Source organism: Ambystoma mexicanum, chromosome 4p, assembly GCF_040938575.1.
Source record: "Ambystoma mexicanum isolate Mex_15411 chromosome 4p, UKY_AmexF1_1, whole genome shotgun sequence".
Classification (NCBI taxonomy): Eukaryota; Metazoa; Chordata; class Amphibia; order Caudata; family Ambystomatidae; genus Ambystoma; species Ambystoma mexicanum.
In genome coordinates this window covers 1,061,068,659-1,061,086,277 of record NC_090927.1, presented here as the reverse complement: position 1 = coordinate 1,061,086,277, position 17,619 = coordinate 1,061,068,659, and the positions used below count along the sequence as shown (strand labels likewise).

At 45.2% G+C, this 17,619-nt stretch overlaps 1 protein-coding gene across 1 annotated transcript in view; it reads right to left on the bottom strand.

The window, feature by feature from the left end:
• The window catches only part of GPRC6A (G protein-coupled receptor class C group 6 member A), a 590,379-nt gene that overhangs the window by 214,860 nt on the left and 357,900 nt on the right, over window positions 1–17,619 (bottom strand). The gene's annotated exons all lie outside the window — the stretch shown is intronic.

Genomic DNA, 17,619 nt, shown 5'->3' with positions numbered 1-17,619 from the left:
CCCTTCCCATTTTTTCTTGTTGGTAACTTTAACCTCTAGCTCTCAACTAAACATGCATCCTGTCCTATTCCTCCTCTTCTCCAATCTTATTATCTAACCCAATTCCCCTTTACCCCCACATATGTTTGGTTCCTCCCTTGACCTAATCTTCACCTCCATTTCTTCTCCTTCTCCCACAACTACATGCTCTTTGTAGTCTTCTGATCATACTCTTCTTACCTGTTCTCTTTCCTTTCCTATCTCTTTGCCCTCCCCTGCCCTCCATCATGTGTCCATCTCTACATTCGTAATGGCATACATTTCAAGGTTTCCTCCTTTCTTTAATATCTGTCTACACCCTTGCCATCCCCCTTGCCTTTTCACTCTTATCTTCTAAAAATTCCTTACTCTCTCCAGCCCCTCCACAAACCATCTCTCCACTTCTTTCTCAAACTTGATCCTCTTTTCTTCCTCTCTCTGATTCTGATGCTCCCTCCTTTCTTAACCATGCTCCTCCTACCTCTTGTCCTGATGACCCTCATCCCTCTATTCATATGCCAAAAATGTTTCCTTCACTAATCCTTACTTAACTGTGCTTTTAAGCACTTGCTTTCCTCTCTATGATTCCCTCAGCATATAAACATAGTACTATCATCACTATTCTGAAAAAGCCCACTCTTAACCCATTTATTGCCTCTAATTATTGTCTATCACCCATCTCCCTTTTCTTTCAAAACATCTCAAATGTGTGGTTTATTGTGAAGTCTCTCACTACAATAACCAATACACTGTGCTTCTTCTCCATCAATCCAGCTTTCACCCCAGGCGCGCTACCAAAACTGCCCTACTCTTACGTTTCCAACTCATTTTTCTATGCTTACCACTATGAACATGAATCTATTCTGGTTCTCCTTGATCTTTCTGCCGCTTTTGACAGTGCAGACCACCCTTCTCTTCTTACCACACTTTCTGCTCCGGGAATATCCAGCTCTGTTCTACACTGGTTCTCTTCTTAGCTTTCCGATCGCTGATTTGCTCTCTCCTGGGCCAGCACTCACTCACCCTCTCTCCCTCTGCAACAGGATTTCTAAAGACTCTGTTCCAGGCCCTCTTCTCCTTTCTCTGCTATCACAGCCAAATTCAGATTTTCTTTTCACTTCTATGCTAACTTTGTATCCTTCTCCAACTTCTCTGATAGCCTTCTGTTATTGCCTGCCTGACTTCTTGCAACCCAGCAATGGATGCTCACTTGCAACCTTCACCTGGACCCTTCTAAAACGGAAGTTCTTTTCTTCCCATCCTCTTCCATCTCACCTTCCCCTCCTATCCACTGTCTCTCCTTTCCCTCCCTCTCCTCCCCTTTTACAAGGCTGTTCGTAATCTTGGAGCAATCTTTGATTCTTCTCTTTCCTTTTAATCTCATATTTCTGTTATTGCTCATAGCTGTCAATTACAACTATTTAATATCCGGTACATCTGCCCTTTGCTTTCCTTCTCTGCTATTCATATTCTTATCTTTGCTTTTGTTTTCTCATGACCTTTCTACTGTTCTTCCCTGTTTATCAGCCCTTCCTTCTTACCAATGAGCTCCTCTTCAGTTTATCTACAATCACTCAATTTGTGTAACTCTGTCTCTCCCCTCTCGCTCATCCATTTAATCTGCTCTACACTCCCTATTCTGGCTCTCTTTTGAATCCTGTCTCATTTTCTACTTGGTCTATAAAAGCCTCTTTAGCCTTACTCTGCCTTATCTTTCTTCACTTAGCTCATTCTACACCACCTCTGGTCCCCTCTGCTCTCAATCCCTCTTCTTACTTGCGGTGCCCAAGCCGCCATGTGCAGAGTCTCACTATTCGTTTTTCTCTCCCTCTGTTTCATTCTTGCCTTAGATCCCACCTTCTTGATTCTCCTGCCTGAGCTTTGCATTGGATTTGTCTGTTAATCATCGTTATTGTTCATTGTACAGCACTAAGGCATGAGCATTATATACATAACAATAAAATACGAATACAAAAGGGAGGCCAATTCATTCTGGGGCATCTGGGTTATTGTTTTGTACGCTGAAATCACACTAATACACAGTCCCCAGACTACTGAAACAAATCCTATTGTTTAATAAGGTGTATACAGATTTTCTTTGATACAGGGACTAAGTAAATAATTGTGTTGAAATATACGACACATACTATGCCTTGCAAGTAAAGTTCCCTGTTTTCCATTTTATTGGTTTTTACACATAAATGCCCCCACATTAAATTGATTTTCTATCCGCATTAAAATAAATGGAAGACAATGGAAGACAATGAAAAAGAAGCTCTTGCTGCGTCGTTGCCCAGGCTCAGAATCATGCATTGCTGGCTAGCATCACTGAGAGCCTAAAAGGCGTGCAAAATGAAATGTCCAAGTTTTTAAATTGCTGACAGCTTACGTTTAAGCTTAAAAAACAAAGGGGTAGGATGATTAAGTAAGAGATGGGAATTCATCTTCTCCCTCCAGATTTCTATTACACCTTGAAGGTGAGGGAACAAAATCACCACCCTGACAAACACTCCAATGTATTACATTTCATTGATTTGACAAAGAGGCCATACAATATTGCAATATCTAAATTGCAACTCGCAAAATATTGCTTTATTATATAAGAATTTGTGGAAAGCCAGTGTACACAGGCTAAGTTGTGTAAAGGAAGACATTTCCAGAGTGTTAATATATCATGTGTTGCATTTTAACGTAATTTATGTTAATAAAAAAAAGTTTAAAGGATCTTGCTCCTTTTACATGGAGGAGTAAATCTCACAGAATCCATTGAAAGTTCAACATAGTAAATATATAGCCAATAGATTCACATGCAGCATGATTTAAAGTAGACATGAGATCATAAAATAAAGTACATTGAAGTCAAATAAAGTTTAAAACGTACATGAAGGATTTATTGATATAATAATACATAGCAAGAAATATTATAATGAATATTTACATAGTACATAAGTACTTTGAAAAAAGTAATTTATTTTGTTAAATCGTGCTTAATTAAACAAATTTCTGTTTATATATTTCTTTTAAATGTATTTTTTTTTAGTGTATGCAACTCGAAGTATGTTGTTAAAGTGGTATACAATACACATTGGAGGTCATTCCGACCTTGGCGGTAAGGGGTTAACGGTGCCGGTAAAGGTACCGGAGCCGTCAATCCCTTACCGCCTCATTACGAGTACTGCTCGCGGGACCCGCTAAGGACACCTGGTTTTACCAGGCGGCCTTAGCGGGTCCCGCGAGCAGCCCAACATGCTAACAACGGGCCAGGTTATTAACGCGCCCTTTGTTAGCATGATCCTCATTCCCATTGAGCCCTATGGGGGCTTGAATGGGAATGGGGATGTTCAGGGTCTGGGTTCCTTGAATGCGGAATTACTGGGCCCTGCAAGGTTGAAATGGCCCGGTAATTCCTCATTCAAGGAACCCGGACCCGGTAAGGGGGTAGCCATGCCGCTAATAGCAGCATGGTTACCTCCTACCTCGTAATGACCCCCATTTTGTTCACCTGGAAGATGAAATGGAAGTCTTATTGTTGCGTGTGTAAGGCAACAGCTCCCTCTAGTGGTGATAACAGGTGAAGTGGGCAGGATGGTTTCAGAGAAACATACATATGGGCTTTTTTTAAACAGTACTAGCAGAAGTACCCGATCTCCGAACGGGTTCTGTAGACAGACATGATAACACTGATCCTGTAGGTCTCTGTTCCAATTCACTTATCGCTGGATGTGCTTTGCACACTGAAGTAAACTGCACTGAGAATGGGCATGTGAGGCTGGCTGACATACACCAGAGAAGACGTTGGGGGGAGGCGAGAGTTAGTGTGTTGCTGCATACTGGGACCTCTGTGCTCCATCCCCACCTGTCGCCTCACCCTGGTGTGGTGCAATAAGTTGCATAGCATGGCAGTGCAACTATTTTGGAAACTGTGCATCCTAGGGCCTAGACCTTCGAGTTGTGTTCCTCCTGTCGGGACTGGTCCTTCTACAACCACACTGATGTTTCGCAGATTTCAGGCAACCGTCTCATGTGTGAAGGTGTTGAAATCCGGGGAAATGGGAACGGTGTCCAAATGCCATGTAGCTAACAATGAATTTGTGCTGAAATCCAGGGAACTGGGTGGGGTGTTGAAATGTCATGTAGCCAGCACTGTCTGGAGTCTCCTAACAGGTAATCCAGGCAAAATTTGGTGTAGATTGGTGAATCAGTGTGCAATTGTATAAGGAACAATGATTTGCCACAAACCCACAAGCAAATGTTGACTTTGAAATATTTATAGATAGATGATAGACATAGGTCAATCCAGTCTATATATTTCATATAAACACATTACAACAATGTACAGTGCATGGGAGTTAGTAAGTGCTGAACAAACTATTTCAACATTTAATTAAACACCTACATACAGGCTCTCTTTTACATGTTCCACCCCTCATTGAACCGGACCTGATAGTGATAGTGTATTCTTCTCCAATTCCTAAAGTATAACTGTCCCACAGTCCCTAGCAGAATAAAGATTTTCCATAATAACTTACTAGAAAGTCTTAATTCTATTACAGACACAGAGGTGAGCATTATGCTTCTCTTTCTTTTATTAAACATATGGAAAGAAGCTCAGCAGCAAGTATTTTATGCACCTGACTGCGAGCAAATACAATGCATAACAAAAAGGTGGACTAAAATATCAATAAAGTATCAACCAAACAGAAAACTCAGTCATAACTATCTCTGAAGGAACCAAACTCCATTTCCCAGGAGACTTCAGCAAAGTTCACAATAGGTCACCAACATGTGACACCAGTTCACCAATAGGCATAAAGCTGCCCTTACAAACAGTCCTGAACATGATGTAACTTCCTCTTTCCAGGCTGTGAACTTGGCTGTTCATAAACCAGTAAAATGAAACTGTAACTGAGGCCGTCTTGTAGAAGGAGAAATAGAGCTAATCCAGAGGTCAGGCGGACTTGTCTGTGGCCACTGTCAAGGAAAGAAACAAATAACCATTATTACTTCATGCGTATGACAACCCTAGTTCCCCTTGCGGGGGAGGGAGAGAAATCATCGTGTTATTCTGAAAGTACACATAGTCTGAAAAAATGGCAATAACCCCCCCCCTCCCAAGCAATGCGAACAACAACTGCCCTCAAGCGTGTTTTGCGCCGCTATTTCTCTCGCTGGGCGGAATAATGCTCGCCTCCATTTCTTTAATAGAATTAAGACTTTCTAGTAAGTTATTATGGAAAATCTTAATTCTATGTCAAGACCGGAGGCTCACATTATGCTTGTTTAAAGCTTACTTACCACGATCGATGCTGGTTGTTCTACCAGTTCCAGGTAGAATTGCTTAAAGATTGACTCGCCTGTCCAATCGGCCATCCTCATGATGTCTTCTAAACAAACTCCAACCTGAAGGGCTTTGGAAGCCATGGCCTCTCTCGAGTGGGTGCCAAAGTGAAGAGTATCTATTCCTGCCAGCATTAGGGTCCAACGCACCCAGTGTGCTAATGTTGGGGCGGAACCTGCTTTGTGTGGTTTGCGCAGAGCAATCAATAACTGTCCCTTAGGAAAGGTTCTAAGAGGAGCTGTGACTTCGTCGTAGAACTTCAAGCACCTGACCAAGCAAAGCTTGGGCTGCTCTTTAAAGGCGTGGTAAGAAATCACCCTTGAGTTGCATTTTGTCCTCCTGTGTATGTGGAACACTATAACATCAGGAGAAAAAGTCCTGCCTGCTAGGTCAAGAGCTCTGACGTCCAAGACACTCCTGCAGGAGACCAAGCAGAGCAGCGTAGTAAGTTTGCCGGAGAGGGCAGTACGGGATAACTCCTCATTTTGGGGCCATGAAAGAAAAAGATTGAGTACCTTATGGACGTCCCAAAGCTTGTCATAGCGGGACGGAGGCGGCACCGTAAATCCAATACCCTTGAGTAATCTCCAAACAAGGTGATGTTCTTCTGCTGGGACCACCTGGATGAGGTCGTGGCCGGCAGAAATTGCTGAGCGGTAAGCGTTAACCATCCTGTAGGCGAGACCTATAGGTGCTGGAACCAGATGAAACCCTCGGTCCTGGCACCAGGTCCTTCAGGCGCTCCAAGAGTTGGAGTACCTCTTGAGGGTAGCAGGGGCCCAGCTTTCCTTGATGAGATGAGAGACTGACGGCTTTGAGTGACATGCCTGGAACTCTCCATCTTGACCTGAAATCCTCCAGGCTGCTAGGATCAGTGACCCACTGAGAAGGGGTTGACGCTGTACTGACAGATCCAATAGGAGATCCGGAAACTGGGGTAGTAGGATTGGAAAATCCGAGAAAAGTTCCAGAAGAACTGGATACTAGGTCTGAGAGGTCCAAACCGGGGCTACGAGGACCAGCTTTGTTCGTTTCTGACGTGCCTTCGCCAGGGTCCTCGCTATCATGGTAAAGCTGGGAAAGGCATAATGGATCCCCTGGGTCCAAGGCTGCAGAAATGCATCTGTCGCAGTCGCTGCTGGATCCGGTCTCCAGCTGTAAAATTCTGGTAGCTGAGTATTTGGGCGGGAGGCAAAGAGATCCTTGGACATGGGGCCCCAAACTCGTTGGAGGCAGAGAAAGACGTCTCTGTTGAGCCTCCAGTCGCTGTAATCGGTAGAATGGCAGGAGTGCCAGTCCGCCACCACGTTTCTGAGACCTGGGAGATACTCTGCTGTGTTGGAGATCTGGTGTTTCAGACAGAAGTGCCAAAAGTCTTTGGCTAGCTCCGCTAAAGGCCTTGATTTGGTGCCACCCAGATGACTGATGTATCTTACTGCAGAAATGTTTTCCATTTTCAGAAAAATACAACTCGCTCTGTCTCTGGCAAAAGAGCGCACAGCGAAAGAGCCTGCAAGGAGCTCCAGGAAGTTTATATGCATTTCCAGCTCCTGAGGAGACCAAGTCCCTCCAGTGGCTACTGAGCCAAATATCACTCCCCAACCGGAGCGGCTGGAGCCTGACTCGATGACAATATCCGGGGTGATCCGAAGATGGCTCTGCCATTCCAGGCTTCCATGTGCGCTAGCCACCAGTTGAGCTCTGTTCTTGCCTGAGGCAAGAGTGTCAGACGCTGGGAGTAGGAGAGGCTACGCCTTTAGTGCTGGCGTTTCAGCGTCTGCAATTCTTGGTCGTGAAGAGGACCGGGAAATATTGCTAGGACGGAAGAGGATAGGAGACCTATTACTCTCGCTAGTTCTCGAAGAGATATGAGGTTCCTCTGCAAAAGTCTGCGAATCTCCCGTCGGATGCAGTGTATCTTGGCCACAGGGAGACAGATTTGTGAAATTTGTGTATCCACCACAAACCCTAGAAACTCTAGATTCCTGGATGGACAAAGGATCAATTTCTCCCAATTTATGAGGAAACGGAGACTGTGTAGCAGGTCTATGGCCAATCTGGCCTACTGTTCTACCAGGGCTTGAGATTGAGACATGAAGATGATGTCGTCCAGTTAGACTATTAGTCTGACGCCCTGCTCTCTTAGATGAGCTACTACAGGCCTTAGAAGCTTGGTAAATGCCCAAGGTGCAGAGGGGAGCCTGAAAGGTAAACTTGTGCACTCCCAGTCTCGGTGTTTCCAGGAGAACCTTAGATAGCTTACGTATGCCTGATGTATGGGCACTGCGAGATAAGAGTCCTTCAGGTCCAGGCGCATGAGCCAGTCATTTGGTCTCAAGATGTCCCTGAGCATGTGGATCCCTTCCATCTTGAAATGGCGGTAGACAATTAAATCGTTGAGAGCCCTGAGATTTATCACTGGGCGCACCTTATGTTTCCTGCGAACCAGCAATATGGGGCTGAAGAAACCGCCCTGGATTGAGCAGGGGCGAATTGCCTGCTTCAGATACAAGCTGCGTATTTCGCTGTCTAGCACCGCCTAGTCCACTTCGGACATTACTATCGGAGAGGGACGACAGGCTTGAAAGGGTTGAGCGAAGAATTCTAGGAGCAGACTGCGAGCTGCGTTCCTGACCCGTGCATCTCCTGACAACTTGCGCATAGAGAGCTAATCTCCCTCCTATGAGTGTTAGCGGCGCGGGCGCTGCTATGTGTACACTGACCTGTGGATTGTTGCTGGGCCGCATATCTTGCGGCTCTTCTCCAGCTACGGCCTCTCCCTCGCCCTCTTGATGGGAAGAAGGTGTCTGAGTGGTCTTGCCAAGCATTGTGCTGGTTGCTGGAATGTTGAGATCATCTCTCGAATGAGTACCGGCCGGAGGAGCGTCCTCTACCTCGTCTGGCCCTGGAAAATATTTTGGAAGCAAAGACCCTTTTAATCGAGGCTTGAGCCTTGTCCAAGGTAGTAACAGTGCCGACAAATTTTGATATTTCTTTCATAATTGGACCCCCGAAAAGCAAACCTTGGGCTGCTGCTCCGGATTCAGTGTCTGCTAACTCGCCCAGTTTAGCATCAATCTTGAACAGGATGCCTTTCCGGCACTCAGCTGATATGGCACAGCTGGCATTTCCCCGCAGACAGAGTGCTCGTTGGGCCTAACCCGAAAGAATCACCAGGTCAATGGAGTTGACCGTATCAATGGCTGCTTCAGCTAGGTCCACTATTTTCGCCAGGGGACCAGTGACGTCCAGGACTCTGTCCTGGCAGGACTTCCATGCACGGTCAATGCCCTTCCTTGGATCTTTGACGTTCTTCCCAAGAAAAGTGATCATCTGGGAGTCTAGCTCCGGAGTTAGAGCCACCTTCCCCGGAATATCTGGGTGAGGGCATTCTGCTCTGAGTCTGGCTCTAACTTCCTTATCCAGGGGCTTACGGAGTCTGGCCTTGATATATTCCGTTGTTCTCGACGACGGTTCCCAGTCGGTAGATCTGGGATGCACTAGATCTTCCGGCGTAAACATCCCCCTTGAAGGAGACTGTTCCACAGCTGACTTCTTGGGGATGGGGGCTGCCGCAATCCCTGAGGTTGAGGGTCATGACCCAATGGTCTGATCATCCTTGTCCGAGGAGGTGGGGGACTGATCATAAATATCATAGACCCCTTCAACTTGCTCGTCGTCAGTGCCCTGTCGGTATCTCTCCAGGCTCAAGGGTCTAGCACCCCTGTTGTTTTCCTCGGGGGGAGAGGGTCCATCGTGGGAAGGGGCTTCCTTCCTGTTCGGAAAGGCTTTCTTTAGCTTGGAGAAGTCATCTGAGACGGCAGCAGTGGCTAGTTCTGGCTGGCTTGGGGGTGGGGGGGGAGACAGAGAGTCTTTACTCTTACGAGCCGGAATACATCCCCCATCCGAAAAGTGCTTTCTTTTTTGTGTCTTCTTACTCCCTGGCGGGGAAGTCTCTTGCAGGTGCTTCTCCATACTGTCCAGGAACTGCTGAATGGGCAGGAGCATCTCTGATACGGGCCTCTTGATGCTGGACTCTACAGAGGATCCCAGTACCTTTTTGAGGCTGTTTGCCATTGCCACTTCATCAATCTGGTAAGCATCCTCCTCATACTCATACCAATTCTGGTCTGCCTCAGGGGAGTAACTGAGCTGCCATAACGATTAATGTATATTGCACCTTTCTTTCACTTCATTTTCTTTTTTGTATTTATATTCTTTTCTGTGGGCAACAGACTGCCTTCTCTGTAGCCCACTGTGTTCTAATAATGAGGCTGTGTTGACCACTATCCTAGCCTCTTGCCTCTTTCTGTGTTGTGTTGTATTTCTTTCCCCCCTTTTTTTATCCTGGATCAGGCAAAGCTGAAGAAAGAACAATGCTGGGAGAACTGGAAAGGCTTCTGGGGAAAGGACCAGAGCTCGCCGGAGCTCCCTCTTGTGGCCACGGGCAGCAATGCAGCCACGAAGAAAACTCAGAGCGGCTTCCCCGAGCCTCCGGTGACCGCACTGGGCCGGGGAGGCAAGCATAAAGGAGCGCAAGGGTCCGCAGAGGTGGACCCTTGTCAATAAACAAACACTGAGCCGCTCTAAACAATAGAGGCTCCGAGTGCTCCCAATGTTCTTCGGTGCCAGCAGGAGGCAGCTGGCGTCGGATACGCTCGCAACGGAGCCAAAGAGGACGTGAGAATAACGGTCCTTGGAATGCAAATCGAAAGTATCACAATGACTGAACCATGTTAAAAAGAACGGCAACAATATAAATAACGAATGTTAAAAGTGAACCCAACTTGTATAAAGTAACAAGAAGAAAGCACATAGATGGAAAATTACGCTGTAAAACACAGTAATAGGAACATGAAATGTACTTCTCTCTTACTGTGAGCAGCAAAGAAAGATGAAGTTACATCATGTTCAGGACTGTTTGTGAGGGCAGCTGTATGCCTTTTGGTGAACTGGTGTCACATGTTGGTGACCTATTGTGAACTTTGGTGAAGTCTCCTGGGAAATGGAGTTTGGTTCCTTCAGAGACAGTTATGGACTGAGTTTTTTTTGGTTGATAATTTATTGATATTTTAGCGCACCTTTTTGTTATGCATTCTATTTGCTCGCAGTCAGGTGCATAAAATACTTGCTGCTCAGCTTCTTTTCATATGCTTAATAAAAGAAAGAGAAGCATAATGCGAGCCTTCGGTCTTGACACAGAATACAGAGTCAATATCTCTATTCCGAAGGGCAGTCTCGTATAACATCCTTTAACCTATACATTAGTCACCCTGTGTTTCAGCCCTCTAGAGTGAGTGCAGACACATCTTTTTCCCCAACAATTTAATTCCAAATAACAGGCCTTGATCAGGCTATACATATAATTTTGAACAACATTCAATATAACCCGACAAATATAATGCTCTACATCAAACTTCATCTCGCTTAATTTTCTTATTGTTCAGCAACAAGGTCCAGTGCAAATACCATTATCTACACCCCTTCTCACTATCCGGCGAATTTGTCCCAGGTGGAACTACAATTCATACAACTTTCTCTACGATCTTGTCTTTCTGAAGGTGCTTTATATCAGCTAATTAAGATGAGCATGCTCACTTGTCACACCCTCAAAAGCTGGTGAATATCTGTGATGAGTATGCATGCTTGTCTTAATGAGGTGAAATGAAACACATTCAGACGAACAAGATGGAAGAGAAGGCTTTATGAATTGTAGTTCAGCTTGGGACAAGTGGTGTAAATAATGTTTTTGTACTGGAACTGGGGAATGAGCAATAAGAAAATGAAGAGAAATTAAGTTTGATGCAGAGCAATATGCTGTTTGACATACTATATATGTCCTGATGAAGGCCTATTGTTTAGGATGGAGTCAATGGGACAGATGATGTTTCTAGACTCACCTCTAAAGGGCCAAAACAAAGAGTGTCAATTGTATAGTTTAAATGATGTTGTAGGACATCTTTACGAGGCCGCTGCTTGGGATACAGAGTGTCAGAACCATGCTACTATCCATAGGGGGCGCTGGAGAATGGCACTGCGCTGTTATACTGTTCTGCAGCATACTGCCTTGAGTGGTCTAGTCTTGTCTGCACGATGCCACCAACCACCACTCTCCGCTTTATTACTATCAAGTTGTGACTTCTCAAGAATGCGCCAAATGAGAATTAGCATGAAGACTTAATTAGTTAACATAGTTTCATTTTTATTTGATTTGATGTTTTATGATGCCCTTATGCTAGAGGGCATCATAAAACATAAAATCAAATCAAAATGAAACTATGTTAACTAATTAAGTCTTCATGCTAATTCTCATTTGGCACAGTCTTGAGAAGTCACAACTTGTGTCACGATTGTGCCACTGTCGCACCAATTGGCACCCATTGTGGATTATTTGGGACTAATTTGTCTCCGTAATACTCCCTGGATAACACCAATTCATATTATTGTCTTTACTTTCCGTTTGCAAGGCTTTGGAACTTTCTTATTACTTGTACAAACTACATGTCCCATAATGCACCTTGTGGCAGTTCCCATTTCCTAGCTATTCCTATGCAGCAGTTCTAGCACTACAATCCTCAGCAGCTTTAGAGAACAGTGCAGCTTTCGCTTTCCCAGAACTAGAGAGGGCGTAGGCCAATTACATTCAGTTGTGCTGCTCCAGGTGCTGCTAATTAGCCTACTTCAGCACAGGGCAGCTCAATATTTAAGCAGCTGCCTGCAGGAGCACAGGTCTCTTGCACTGAGCCTTCTACCAGCCCTTTGTTGCCTTATTCCTTGGAAATTTGCTGTGTCCTGTGGTTTCCAGTTCCTGCTCTTGTTCCTGAACCCTGTGCTTCCTGCCTTGCAGCCCGGCTTCTCAGCCTTCTCTCTCCTGGCTTTTGCCTGCACCTCTGTGCTTCCCATTCTGTATCCCTGCTTCCTTGTTTGCAGCCCCCTGTTCCTTGGCTACAGCCCCCTTGCTCTCTTTCTTGTTTGAAGCCCTCTGTTACCTGGCTACTGCTCCCTTGCTCTCTTCCTTGACTGCAACCCTCTGTTCATGATTCCTGTCCTTGACTTCCTTGAGTCTTCAGTCCTCCCCTTTGGTTATCCACGTCAGTTGTACTGTTTCCTTAATTTCCCTCTGCTAGCTTTCTCTTGTCTTTCCAGCCCTGAGTTACCGTTCTTGATTCCTGTGTACTGTTTTCCGGTCGCCGTTGCCTGCATTTAGATACTAGTTCTGCCCTTCCTTTCTTCTGGTTCTCTGTCCTGAACCTTGCTCTCTTTAACTTCCTTTTCCCTGGATATTTCTGTTCTTGTATTCACTTGTGTTTTATGGAATTCCAATGTATAGAGTTTGACTGCTGGATTTACAGCAGGCAATCTCTGCCCCTTCCCTTGTCGCGTTTTAGTGTTGTACTTCGTGTCATTGTTTACAGTGTACTGGTTCCTGTTTCAGGAAGCAATCATTGTTCAGTTCCTGCTGGACCTGTACAGCCTTCAGTCTTGTGAGTACTGTTACCTTGTTTGTGCCTTAGGGTTCAGATACATACACCCACTGCTGTTGTTCCTAGCCATGAGCATTCAGAGTAGGCCCCTGTAATAGCAATCTGTGCAGAAGGCTGGAGTTTCCCAAGTTCTGTGGAACACTCCTTCCCCATTCTGCGTACACCCCAAGAGGGAACCCAACGTGTTTGTTATCTTTTTATTCCCTGTCCCTTTTTGTTCACAGCCTCTGTTGCCTATCCTTTCTTGTCTACAGGACTCCTTGTAATCCAGCTTCTTATGTGCCTTTCTCCCTTTGGCTTAGTGGACACGCCTCTACCTCAGGCCCCTCCTGACAACTTGATAGCCATTAATAGCGGTTTCTGGCTATATCCGCTTTTTTAACAAGACGCGACAAACCATCAACTATAACTACAAGATAGTGCTTAATTAACGACAGCCAACCTATTGAAACAGGCTTATAGAGGAGTCGCCGCTCGACCAGCTTTTATTAAAGCTAGCGCTTTGTGCTTTTTCTCCGCTTTATTAGCTGCTGCCGAACAGAACAGGGTGCATCGCAATGCACGTAATCCTTTACCTGCCTGGCTGTCCATTGCGCCTTATAATTCTTGCTCTCCTGTGTCTCCTTGGCCCTACTTACCTCTCTCCTCTGTTCCTTCTGCCCCCTGTGCTCTCCTTCCTCTGCCTACAGTGTCCCCCTCCCATTAGCCCACACACTACGAACAAATGATTCTTGATCTAGCATGGGAATCCTTTCTCTGCCGTCCACTTACTTCCACTTCTGGACATCTTGATGAAGTGTCAACACCTCGTCAACCATGAGGGTTTTTTCTGCCTCAGCTTTTTCCCTCTTGAGGACTCCTGTTCAGGGTGGTCCTGGTTTCCAATGTTATCCGCCTTGGGAACCAGGGTGGCTTAGTTTAGTGATTACTGTACCTTTTCTCTCAATGCCACAACCTGAATAAGGCAGTAAGTGGAGGGTCGGGCTCTGGCTCTAACAGTTTACGATGCCCAACAGAGCCCACATCAATGGCACACATCCAAGACCTCTTAAATGCTGTCCATATGCTGCCCACAGAGGTTCAAGCCTTGAAAGTAGAGAATTCTACCCCTAGACAATTGATGGCATCAGGGAAAACACCAGGACTTGAATCCCGTGACCCAACTAGACCTTTTGAAAGCCATGACAGAAACCCAAAATGATTTCACAAGTTCCTTAATGCATGTAACATGCATTCTTCCTTCCATCCTCCGTCCTTCTCATCGGACTGTGCTAAAATAGGCTCTATTGCGACCAATCTCTCTAGGAATGCCTTGGCATGGGCCACAACCCTGGTGACGGTGGACAGCCCTCTGATGCGAGACTAGGTGGAATTTGTTAAGGCATTTAAAGAGATGTTCAACTGCGGTGTTATCTTATATGTTCCAAGAGACCCTCCTGGACATAAACCAAGGCTTGTCCGATGTGGTGTCCTACATAGCCAAGTTCAAGCAAGTCGCGTCTGAAACCGGCTGGCCGGAGTTGAACAAGTTCGCTCTTTTCCATCAAGGCCTGAGTGAAGAAATGAAAGACGAGTTGGCCAAGGTTCCTAGTACCTCGCCCCTTCAGGAACTGATGTCTATTATTATGCAACTCAAAGGATGAATAAAGGAAAGAAGAACAGAAAGGAAACGAGGTAGAACAATACCTACCAGAACCTACAAAAGTAACCACAGAGGCGATGCAGCCCAGGATTTTGAACAAGAGCCTATGCAGATTGGCAACAACAGAGGGCCCTTATCCGAGGAGGAACAAAGACGCAGAAGAAATCAAGGGCTGTTCATGTACTGTGCATCAAATACTTATCTGATGCTTGAGTGTCCAATTGCCCCTCCTAGATGTTCGGGGAAACAAGACCTCCCTGTGGAGATCGGGACCACTGGCTGGGAGAAGAAAATGGAGAGTCCCTCTTCTCGCTGGCTGTGTAACTCAGGCAGCACCACACCAACCTTATTGACCCTATAGATTTTGTGGACATACTTTCCTCCCATACCCGGCAAATACAAATATCAACGAGAGTATTTATTCCCTGCTATTAGTGAAGCTTGGAAAATTGAACAAATGTCTATTGAAAGGACATTCTCTGACAAATGGTTCAGGCTAGCTGGCTATGGACAGCGTGACAGCCCCGGATTTTCTGCAAAGTACTGCACCTACCACTTTCAGGACATGGAAACTAAAATAATTGTGAGTTTGGTGGTCGTGCAGGTGTCTGAATGTAAATCCTCAGTGGCCATGGAGAAACATGGTTTTATAAAATCCCTTAAAGATCTCCAATCGAGGGGAATACAAATAGACCTCATAGCCACCGACAGACATGTTTCAATAGGCAAGGCCATGCGAGAGCAGTTCCCAAACATTCGCCATCAATGTGATGTATGGCACTTTGCCAAATCAATCAATAAAAATAATCACAGCTGCTGGTAAAAAAAAGGTTCTGAAAATATTTTACAGTGGTCCTAGTATTTGAGCAACCATCTTTGGTGGAGCTCCAAAACTTGTGGCGGGTCTGTGGCAATTCTACTTGAAAAATGGCGCTCATTGATGCATCGTTGTTCCAATGTACACTCATGGACAGAGAACCAATATTTTCACCAATGTGCACTTGGACCTTTATCAGAGGAGCAGGAACGCAAGAAGAAGTGGTTGGTTCACTTCCACACAAAGCTCTTGAGAAGATCGTGTTTAATAAGACTATCAGGAGATCTGAAGGGACTCAAAGAATTCTGTAACACGGGAGATTTGGAGGTGTTCCACAATATGTGCCTAAAGTACAGGCCCAAGAGATTGCATTTCAGCATAGACGGGATGCAATATCGGACATTACTAGCGGTCTTAGCACATACTAAGAACGTAGGGAGAGAACAATCGAGGACTGCAGGAAACTTTGGGATGCTTCGTTACACAATGGCTTTTACGAAAAGAAGCAAAAAAAGGGGTGTCAAGCCAATATACCAGGAAATGGAATTTGATTTTGTGAAAGATCTCCCTTTGACTGTGTTGGACATAAATAGTCATGGAATAGCTCATGATTTTGTTCCTAGGACACATACATTGCCACAAAACACTCCAAACATGCCCTGTCCACCAAAAGCAGACCTCGTGGAACAGTTCACTTCCCGGTTAAAATGATTAGCAGCTATTTATTTGTTCAGCAATGTTTATATAAAGTGTACAAATAAAGCGTCCAAATTGTCTTTTGAAATGTATCCTCTTTGTCAATATTTTTTTGCAAGAAGTGCCTTTTGGAGGATGCCATACAGTGTAATTCTGTGCTTTCACACTTCCTGCTTTCGTCGAGCTCTTGTGGGTCCTTCACTGATCGAGGGAGGGTCAGATGGATATCAGCATGAAAGCAACTTTGGGGTTCTGCAGTTGCCTTACCAAGCATGTGTCCAAATAGCTGAATAAATACACGTCCAACAAAGGAATGAGACCTAGGCCACATAAGAAACTTGGCACGCAAGAACTACTGACTGTAAGCAAAATAACACATCAAAGGGGGTTTTTGGTGAGAAATAGGTGCATTCTGACCTATATTTTTGGGGGTATGTGTTAGGGGTCGTTGCTATCGGATGACTTATCAGAGGGGACGATCTTTGTTTTGCGGCCCTCAGAATCTTGCGATTTCAAACGCAGTGGGGATAGGTGTCAGAGTTACCAAAATATATGAGCACTCCTGATTAGGTATCTGGGAGGTGAAGTTGAGGTGGTGAGGGGGTAGGGTCTGGGGACCAGATGCGTTCAAAGGGAACAGGGGTCATGGATTCAGGGGTCCGCGGCCTGGCAGGAGGGGGTTGTAGATGGCATGAGTCAGTGAGCAGAGACGGATTGTGCACTAAGGTTGGAGCAAAGCTTGCTCTGACATTTCCGTACAAGCACATTTTGTCAGGGCTCGAGACCCGCTACTTGCAAAATGATTAGCTGATTTGCTGTAACTTTTACTGTAGATGATTTTATAGACAAACAAGTCAAGGTTTCATTATCTGACCGTTATTGCTGGCTTACATTGTAATGGGTTGTTGTTTGTGGCATATTGCAACGACATGCAAAAACAACATGTGTGTACTTGTCTTTGTCCCAGGCAAATGGGCGGACCAGCACAGAGATGCATGTAGTCCACATCTGGGTTACCCCAGGTTCCACCAACGCCAAATTCTACGCTAATATTCCGTTAAAATGTGCTCTTTGAATTTTTCTGTCAGTTTTTGCATCCCATTTTGAGCTAAACATACTCCATAGTACTAACCTCTCAAGCACATTGTGGACTCCAACTTTCCACAATGTTTTCTCTGTGTTTCTATTGTTTCACGTTTCTGTTCATCATTAGTTTTCACACAGTCCAGAATTAATGGGTGAATTGATAAGTTAGAATAAAGAACGGCTACTGAGACACATTTCTGTTATGTTTTCTACACAGCTACATCCTCCCATTCTACGAATGGCATCAGTTCCAGATACCAATTGATGGCTTCTTCAGCAGGCAGTTGCAGATACACCTAAATGGCTGTATTAGTATCACGCTGTTGTGGGACGATCGCCCCGGGCCGATATGCCCTTTCCTGGTACCAGTGATAAGGAGCAAACTGACATCGTTTACGGTGGCCTAGCGCCAAGCTGATGCTGAAGTCTTGCGATTCACGTTGTGTCCAATGCGCTTCTTATACCCAAAAGGAACACTGTGACTCAGGATAAACATTTGTGGATCGAGAATAAAGAAATTACCAATGTGGTTGAATAT